Below are 9,830 nucleotides of genomic sequence, written 5' to 3'. Positions count from 1 at the left end.
AATCTGTGTCGTTGATTGAGTCGAGTCCCAGTGGAAGCGTGTGGTACTGCAGCCAAAAATAACTTTAGAGTAAAACGTGATTTTGACAATATATATTTTATATAAAAATTGAAAATAGTATTTTTGTGCATTTTATATATAAATACAAGAACAATTCTGTAACTTCTTTTTTAAAGTTCACTTTATAAAACACGTCAGCAATAATCAAGTGTCGTCTTTGAGAAGAGACCAAACTTCAGTCTGTCGCTCTGAAGCGTTCATGATTGACCAGTTTCTCACGTCCAAGCTCAGAAAGTGAATAAATGGATTGTAAATACAGCGTAAATATAATGTACTACCATAAAATATTAAATAAAAAACATAATCAAACTAGTACAATCATGTCATTGACAATTGTTTTTTAATTGGGTCATTCTTGACCGACGCACGAAGAGCTCCAGAGGGTTAACGGCATTTTCAGATTGTATTATTAATTATGAGTATTCAGTTTTCCTGCCCTCATCAATTGGGAGACTGTGGGGAATATGAGCTTTAGTTAACTCGTCACTGCAGGGCCGTCGAAGCTGATCAAGACTTTCCCACATGCAGGAATATGATCCTATCAGCCGGCCTCATCTCATCTCTCGGATCAGAACTGTAACGCGTTCATCTTTAATCCCGTCTGCAGGGTTTCAGATCTGGAACGTTCCCGACTGTAATGCACAGAGAGCTTTTCTCGGGAGTTCTGGAGATGTGTTCTGGAGTCAATCCCGAGGAGAGGTTTCTGGAACGCTGTGCCGAGATATGGAGTCCGCTCTCAGACATCATCCCATGTTTAATAGGATTCCGAATGCATTTGGTTTCAGGGATATATCTTTGTGCATTTCCAGGTTTGCTAATCGCATCCGTCTGGGACACGCTTGGAGGAATGGCACAGACGTCGACACACAGAGCGCAAACCGGATTCGGAACCGATGACGATTACTGATCTGAAGATTCCTTCCGGACTTCTCCTGAGATGCATTAAGATTCGCGGCTCGTGAATTGTGTGTGCCAGTCCTGAGTCTGGCAGGTATGAGGAAGAGGAGATGTGAATGACCTTTGCATATTCTAATGGCATTCACTGAGACTCTAATAACCCGAGTGGAAGAGTTCAGCATTACACTCTATTATACTCTATATTCTGCTGATCGTCACACATCCTTCCCACAATGCTTCATTTCTGGTCCGGCAGGCGCTCTCTCTCTGCTTGACCGACCGACCGACACACACACACACACACACACACACACACACACACACACACACACACACACACAACATCAGGAGAAGACCTGAAGATCAATCTGACCAGACAATCTGATATACACACACGTTTGGATTAATTACAGTTTTTATGTTTGTGAAAGAGTCTCTTCTGCTCAAAGCTGCATTTATATGATCATAAATACAGTAAAACAGTGAAATATTATTATAATGTAAATCATCTGTTTTCTATGTGAATATACAGTAAAGTGTAATTTATTCCTGTGATCAAAGCTGAATGTTCAGCATCATTACTCCAGTCTTCAGTGTCACATGACCCTTCAGGAATCACTCTAATATGAGGATTTGATTCTCGAGAAACATTTATGATTATTATCAGTGTTGAAAACAGTTGTGTACAATTTTTTCTTTATTTTCTTTATTTTTCTTTATTTTCTACCCTGAGGTGTGTGTGCCGGTGTGTGTGCTGGTGTGTGTGAGACTGATGGAGTGAACATCTCTGCAGAACTCTCAGACTCAGGGCTGATTCACAGCTGGAGTTTAGATGTTCAGCGTCTTCTTTCTCTCCGACTGAGAGATTCTTCAACCGTCTCTCAGAAAACATGCGATCCCAGGTGTGTGTGTGTGTGTGTGTGTCAGGTGTGTGTGTGTGTGTGTGTGTGTGTCAGGTGTGTGTCAAGCCTTCCTCTCGAACGCTGAGCTGGAAGTCTCTGCTTATTAACAGAAAGATCAAAGCCCATCAATCCTCTGATGTGTGTGAAGAGAAGAACATCAGTGTGTGTGTGTGTGTGTGTGTGTGTGTGTGTGTGTGTGTGTGTGTGTGTGTGTGTGTGAAGAGAGTTCATTCAGATGTTATAGAGATGGTATAGAGTTCATACAGATGTTCTAGAGATGTTCTAGAGTTCATACAGATGTTATAGAGATGTTATAGAGTTCATACAGATGTTATAGAGTTCATACAGATGTTCTAGAGTTCATACAGATGATATACAGATGTTATACAGATGTTATAGAGTTCATACAGATGTTATAGAGTTCATACAGATGTTATAGAGATGTTATAGAGTTCATACAGATGTTCTAGAGTTCATACAGATGTTCCCGGCCAACTAGTGCTTCAGTTTCAGTGTATGGACCTGTCTTCTGTTTTCTTTTCAGTTCATCATTTTTGTCTAGCATTTGCATTATGTGTGTGTGTGTGTGTGTGTGTGTGTGTGTGGTTGTGTGTGTGTGAACCATTTTTGAGAAACAAATACATGCTTCAAATTCCTAAAAATTGGGGTCGCGGTGTAATTCCCATGGGAAGATATGTGTGTCCCACGGCCAGACCCTCCGAGAACCGCTGATCTATTTGGTCCTTCCTAATTTTAATGTAATTTTTGTCCCTTTTTTAATGAGCATCTCTGGAGAAGCTTTTCCAAACCGCATCATCAGGACTGAGGAGTAACGACAGAAATCCTTCCCATCTTCCCAAAACCTTTGAACTGTGGGAAACAATCCCTGTTTTAGACATTCTCTCTGTGCTTCACTGGCGCTCCGACAGACACACACTTACACTATTAAACATCTCATGGTATTCATTCACTGTTCCTGACAGATCTGAGAGAGTCCCAGTGTTATCCGTCAGGATTCACAGAACACAAGAGTTTCAGAGCGCTCCACATCCGTCATGAAGCACGAAGCCCGATCTGGGTGAGCAGAATGAGACGAAATGATTAAATATGGATTAATAATCAGAAAGCACGCAGACAGAGGATGAATGTGACTCTAAATATGCATCAAAGGAGCAGTGTGAGTGAATATTAATGAGCGACAAGCCTTCGGCTCTCTGGAAACTTGACAAAAAAGCCCCACAACAACTGCGACACAGAGACAAATACTATATTTTCCCATTTAATAATTTTTGCATGGCAGAAGAAAACAGCCGTCTTTATCATTCCGCACAACACACCCGGAATATAAATGAGTCGCTTCGGGTTTTTTAACATTCAAAAACTGGTTCCAATAAAACTCAGCCGAACATTAAGTCTGACAGTCCTCTGTAAAGGCGAACACACACACACACACACACACACACACACACACACACACACACACACACACACACACACACACACACACACAGTGTTTAACGCCGGATGTCTTATTAGTCTACTGTTAGTTTTTACATGTACACATTTGGATCTTAGAGAGTTTAAACCCAGCTGAACTTTTGGGAAATTAATGAAGTATATTTGACATTTTATTTGCTTTGTTCCCCATTCTGGGATGGATTATTTCACTTGTTGTAATGCACTGTAGTGTTGATTTCTCAATGAAGACTGTTTTACTTTCATTACAAATAGCACATCACTTCTTCTTACACCGCGTCTGAACAGCATCGGTTTGCACTTCTGCTTTGTGAACTTGAATAGAATCTTCCTCTATTATACTCTATAGTGTAAAGAGCATCTGTCTTAAAGGGGTCATATAATGCCATTTTTGTACAAGTTATTATGATTCTTTAGGGTCTAAATTAAAAGTTTGTAATACACTTTAATTTAAAATACTCATTAGTATTGTAAGAAAACACTCATTTTCCCTGGTCAGAAACAGCTGTTTTCAGCACGCCGTTTAAGTGCATGTGTCTTTAAATGATAATGAGCTTTGCTGACTCCGCCCCTCTGCTCTGTGCGGACACCGTAACACAATAACCATAACGCGTTGTTCATTATAAACGTGGGATTATGAATTATATTGAGAACGTCGTACATAGAAAACATGCCGTAATGTACCCTGAGTGTAAACAGCCGCATTCATCGTGAAGCGTGCAGCAATTTGCAAAGATTAATATAAATATTAATATAAAGGTTAATAAAACGTTACACTCACTTCAGTTCTTCTGGAGGTGCAGCAGGAACACCAATAGTTGCCGATCCTTTTCCAGGAGCAGCTTCTTAGCAAATAATCAGCTTTACTGACCCTCGTGTGTAGAGCAGTCTGCTGTGTGATATGATTCGCGCAAACATGAAAGCATTGACGTTGATTGTGGGGAATATTCCCTTCGAAAACAAACTCAGCCACTGCGTCTTCAGCGGTTCGGCTTTAGGAGCATCAGCATGATGCTGTGTTCGTTATTACACCCAAGAACACCACCATCGCTTAGACGCCATTCTGCTCATAGACAGCGCTCCTGCGTATCAACAATGACGCAGACTATGATGATTGACAGTTCGCTCATGAGTGAGGGCGGGTCTGTGTTGAAACGCTGCTGTCAATCAACAATCGTGGGAGGGGCGTCCGACCTTGTGACGTCACACGGTCGAACGGCTTGATTTGAAACGGGGGAAAACATATAAGAAGATTAAAAAAAAAAAAACACTGGATGGATTTTTATCATTATATGATGGTTGTGTACAGGCACTGCCAACACACACTTCAGTACAATCAGCTTGTAAAAGTGCATGTACTATTATATGACCCCTTTAATAACACTGGAAATAAATGGGCCGAATCTGAGATCTTCTGAAACACCCTTCATAGGTTTCAGAATCCTTCCGATGCCTTCATACGTGTTATCTGTCATGCTATGGCAATAATAAAGAATAAAGAAAGGAAAACATCAGATGTCTGAAGCGAGGCCGAGCTCGAGTCGCAGCAGGAGATGTGAACACACACGGTGGGTCTGAGTGACCTGGCGCTGGATGGAGGGAACGAGCTCAATCTGCGGAAGACGGACATCGCACATTTGCTGCATGTCAGGATTGACAGACACAAGATTGCTGGCTTTATTCTGAGGCTCGTCCTGATTGGCTGATTCAGAGCCAGGCTCGTCCTGATTGGCTGATTCAGAGCCAGACTCAAGCATTAGGAGACAGGATTTTGAAAAGAATTCTCAAGGGTCCAAATTACAGGGCATGAAAACAAACCAGTGCTCGAGTCTCACACACACACACACACACACACACACACACACACACACACACACACACACACACACACACACACACACACAAAGAATAGTTATTATTTGAAGCTTATGACATATAAACGCGCACATCAACCCGATGATCACATGTTTATAGTGTTCATGTAAACACTCAGATTCAGATTCATGTATAGAAGCAGCCGCTCACTCGAGAAATCTGGCAGAACTACATCAACGTTATTGTGTGTGTGTGTGTGTGTGTGTGTGTGTGTGTGTGTGTGTGTGTGTGTGAACCCTGCTCAGTGAAAAGCTAAAGGACTGGCTTCCTCAATGCTGAGAGTCAGAATGTTGTGTGCACTGCAGAACATGATGTTCTTCCTCAGTGTTTCTGTCTCGTTTTCCAGCACAAACATCTGAACATTCTTAAATCAAGACACATTTACTGGAGAAGAAGCAGAAGACTGCAGATATTCTCCAGTAAATGTGTCTTGATTTAAGAATGTTTAGATATTTGTGCTGGAGAACAAGACAGAAAACACATTGCTATTGTGCACAGCGTTTACAGTGTGAATAAAAGCACTTATCCCAAAATGCAATGCACACGACTTGACAATCAATTTCCATTGTTATAAATGATTGGGAAGAAACATCAGTCACAATGATTAGCATTTCTGTCTTGACTCATAATTTGTGAAAAATTCTTTAGAAAAAAAACATTTTTTATTTTTTTCCACTCAGTCAAGCTCTGGATTAAACATGCAGACTGATGACATGTAGTGAGGTCTTGTGAATAATGCATAGGCTATTGTTTTGATTGCCTTTTTTAAAGAAAGAATGTATTCCGTTCTGAACACCGGTCAGAATAAATCTGTATTTGTTGAAGAGCTGGATCACACATGGGAAGCAGGACTATCAGAGACAGGGCTTTATTCTGCCGGGAGAGACCCGAGCGCTCATGCGGAGACTTCAGATCGCTTCGGCCAGATTGAAAATATAATCGCTCTCAGAAATGTGTCTGAGATCTACAGACAGAGCGAGAGTTGGATGAACAGAACGGTGAAAAATGGAGAGAGAACCAGACAGAATGGGACCGAGAGAGAGACTGATGAGTCTCGACACACAACATCTCTCTCGACATGACCTCAACGACACCAGAGAGAGAGTGTGTGTGTGTGTGTGAGAGAGAGAGACTGATGAAGCTGGACACACAACATCTCTCTCGACACGACCTCAACGACACCATGAGAGAGAGAGAGTGTGTGTGTGTGTGTGTGTGTGTGTGTGAGAGAGAGAGACTGATGAAGCTGGACACACAACATCTCTCTCGACACGACCTCAACGACACCATGAGAGAGAGAGAGTGTGTGTGTGTGTGTGTGTGTGTGTGTGTGTGTGTGAGAGAGACTGATGAAGCTGGACACACAACATCTCTCTCGACACGACCTCAACGACACCAGAGAGAGAGAGAGTGTGTGTGTGTGTGTGTGTGTGTGTGTGAGAGAGAGACTGATGAAGCTGGACACACAACATCTCTCTCGACACGACCTCAACGACACCAGAGAGAGAGAGAGAGTGTGTGTGTGTGTGTGTGTGTGTGTGTGTGTGTGTGTGACAACAGAGGTCACAGGTATGATGGGAAGAGGCTCAATTACTGAGAATAACACTCTAATTAAACTATTGGCGGAACCACATAATACTTGTTATTAATATTTCCCTCTTATCTTTCTATAGTAAGAGTAGTGTATGTTAGTATGCTTCGAAACCGGGGGTGCAGCCAATAAACAGGCTTGAGAGGAATAAGCCCCGCCCACTATGATGAATAGGCCCACAGTTTTTATACAAATATTATATTTATTAAAGTATTGTTGTTTCATTGATACAAGCATCATTACAACTTCTGAAATCATATAATAAATAAAATGTGCTTTTTGGATAAGGCTTGATTAGTTTGATTGACATCTGTGTTATCCAATTATTAGCGTGTTATCTAAAGAGTCTCGTGCAATTCGAGTTCATGTGCGTTCATCCGTCCGTTTATAATTTTTAGTTTTGTGTTAGAAAATATTAGAAAACAGCAAGAACGTTTAACAAAGTTATGTTTCAATAATATACATAAAAAATAAATAATAAAAAACTGGCGGGAGAGAACCTGTCCCTCAGCCCTCAGATAACGGCCGCACTTTTCAAATCCAAGAAGCCCGGGAGTCTCCGCATCTCTCTGCAGCAGGTAAGCCGCTTTCTCCCGCAAATCAGGTCTATTTGTGTGTTGTTTTGTGTGTGTACGGGTGTAGATATACTAGCTGGCGTTGTGTGCGATGTTGTATGACTTAAGTGACTGTTGAAAAAGTTAACGTCTGTGTTTTCTTGTGTTCGTAATCGTAATATTTGAGGAAAAGTGTATTAGCGACCTGGATCTTTCTACACAGCTTTGTTCTAACTTTATAGTTTGAGTATTGTAATCTTCAACAGTATATAGTGATTAATACTAATGTGAATGTAGGCTATTTTGCTTATGTTGACACTGGACGAAGTTACGCGAATCAGTGATGCGGAGCGCCAAAGTCACGTGGTTTCAGTAAACGAGGCTTCGTTTCGGAGTTTCACTGTTTCGCCGCTAGGGGCGATGATCTCCGCGAACCCATGAACCAGTGTGTGTGTGTGTGTGTGTGTGTGTGTGTGTGTGTTTGTGTTTGTGTTCTTTAAAGGCTGTTTAAAAGGTGTGACCTTTCCCAGAGGACACTGGCACAGCAAGCAGGCTAAAATATTCAGAAACTGTTTCTGCTGCTCTCTAAACATAAATATGCCATACTCCGCTGTTCAATATATTCATAACCTCGGATGATGGGCTGTTGATCAGCAGGAGCATAAAAACTCTCTATTATAAACGACAGAGTGAGGAAAGAAAAGAGTCCCAGTACTTCAGTGATAATATGAATATTTATAATGCAGAAATAATTAAACTATACATAATGTGGTATAATATGTAATAATGAAATAATGAAAATAATAGTGTTCATAACAGCACGGACGCAGATCTGAATGTTCCGGTGTGATTGTTTCAAAGATTTAATTTAGGATTAAGATAACATGTTTTTTTTTTTTTAATCGAGATCTCCATCTTTTAACGATAATTTAAATTTTAAAAATAAATAAACATGACAAAAACAACAAAATTACTAAAACTTTAACATTAAAATTAAAACAGAAAACAAAAAAAATCTAATTCAGAATATTTATGGAAGTGTGTACATTAATGATACTAAAATAACACTAAACAGTGTTATATTTGCATGTAGTGCTGGAAAAATAGATTTTATATGAGCTTTACATCTGTTTTGCATAATAAGTAGGTGAATGTAAAGTGTAAATATATAACGTTAGTAATATGCATTTTCATTTTTGTACACATCATTGTTATTATTATAAGTTAATCACATGTTTTGAGGCAGGAATGGTGTAACTCTTTCTCTCGACTCCGCTTTAACTTGTGGCACGAAGTTCTGGAAAAACTGTCAGTGATGTCACGATATGCAAATTTGTTTAAATTCATACCTATGTAATCACCATGACCAAAATTGTACTTTTTATTTATTTATTTTTTTACATTGAATCTTGAAAAAAAAAACTAGACCTACCGACCCTTTTTTTTTTTTTTTTTGCTGTTACTGTATATGTTGGTTTCACGTGACGTCACGCTGCATCGCGAGAGCGCGAAATTCAGATGGAGGGCAGGAAGTGAAATGGCTGAGGATCTGCCGTCTGAAAATGCCAATGTTTTGTGTAGTTTACGGCTGCTCCAATCCTTCTAATCGAGAAAAGGGAAAGGGTTTTTATAGAGTACCGAAGATTGTCACTCATAAAGGTGAGAAATGTTAAAAGCTCGCAGAACAACGCCGTAAAAAGTGGATTTTTAACGTAAGTTGCGTCTGCGGTTGGGAGGAGCAGATCTGTTAATGCCCGTGTCTGCAGCGACCACTTCGTCAGAGGTGTGTTAGCTGCTTAGCCTGGTAATACCGAACTCTGCTACTTCGCTTTGCTTCGTAGACAGAGTCTGGAATGGCATAATAGAGAAGTGTTTTCTCTCTCGCAGGGGTCGCTTGTCTGAAGTTTAAAATCATTGGTTACCCGTAAGCCAATCACATGACGTTTGTTTATGGCGTGTGTTATGCGCATGCTCAGCCGCATCTAACTTCCACTGTAAACACATGTATGATGCGAAAACAAAACCATCGAGCGAAATACCGGAGTAAACATGGCTGTGAACGACTTTTGCAGATTATGTGAAGTAAATCTACGCATCCACGGTACAATCAGCGTCTACGTCACGGCTCTCAGCCCGCCCTCTGTTCGTTGATTGGCCCGGCCGTCCGAAGGCCGCTGGAAAACTGAAAGATAGGCTGCTATCTCAGACTGACTACAGAAGCGAAATGAAATTGAGCGGAAGTAGGAAGTCTGACGTAGTCAGGCTATTAGCTGCTAGCCAACGTGTTTTTTGTGTCTGTGTTTATATAGCATTAGGTTGTCGTTAGGCCTCGTTTACTCTGTCAGTGAAATGTGACCCAATTCTGATGTTTTGCTCATATGTGACGCAGATCCGATGTGTTCTATGACCGTGTAAACAGGGAAAAAACGCTTGTAAAATATCCGAATATGCATTCGGATATTTCCAGATCGGTTT

This window comes from Scardinius erythrophthalmus (assembly GCF_964197995.2).
Source record: "Scardinius erythrophthalmus genome assembly, chromosome: 6".
NCBI lineage: Eukaryota > Metazoa > Chordata > Actinopteri > Cypriniformes > Leuciscidae > Scardinius > Scardinius erythrophthalmus.
This window is presented reverse-complemented; position numbering follows the sequence as displayed.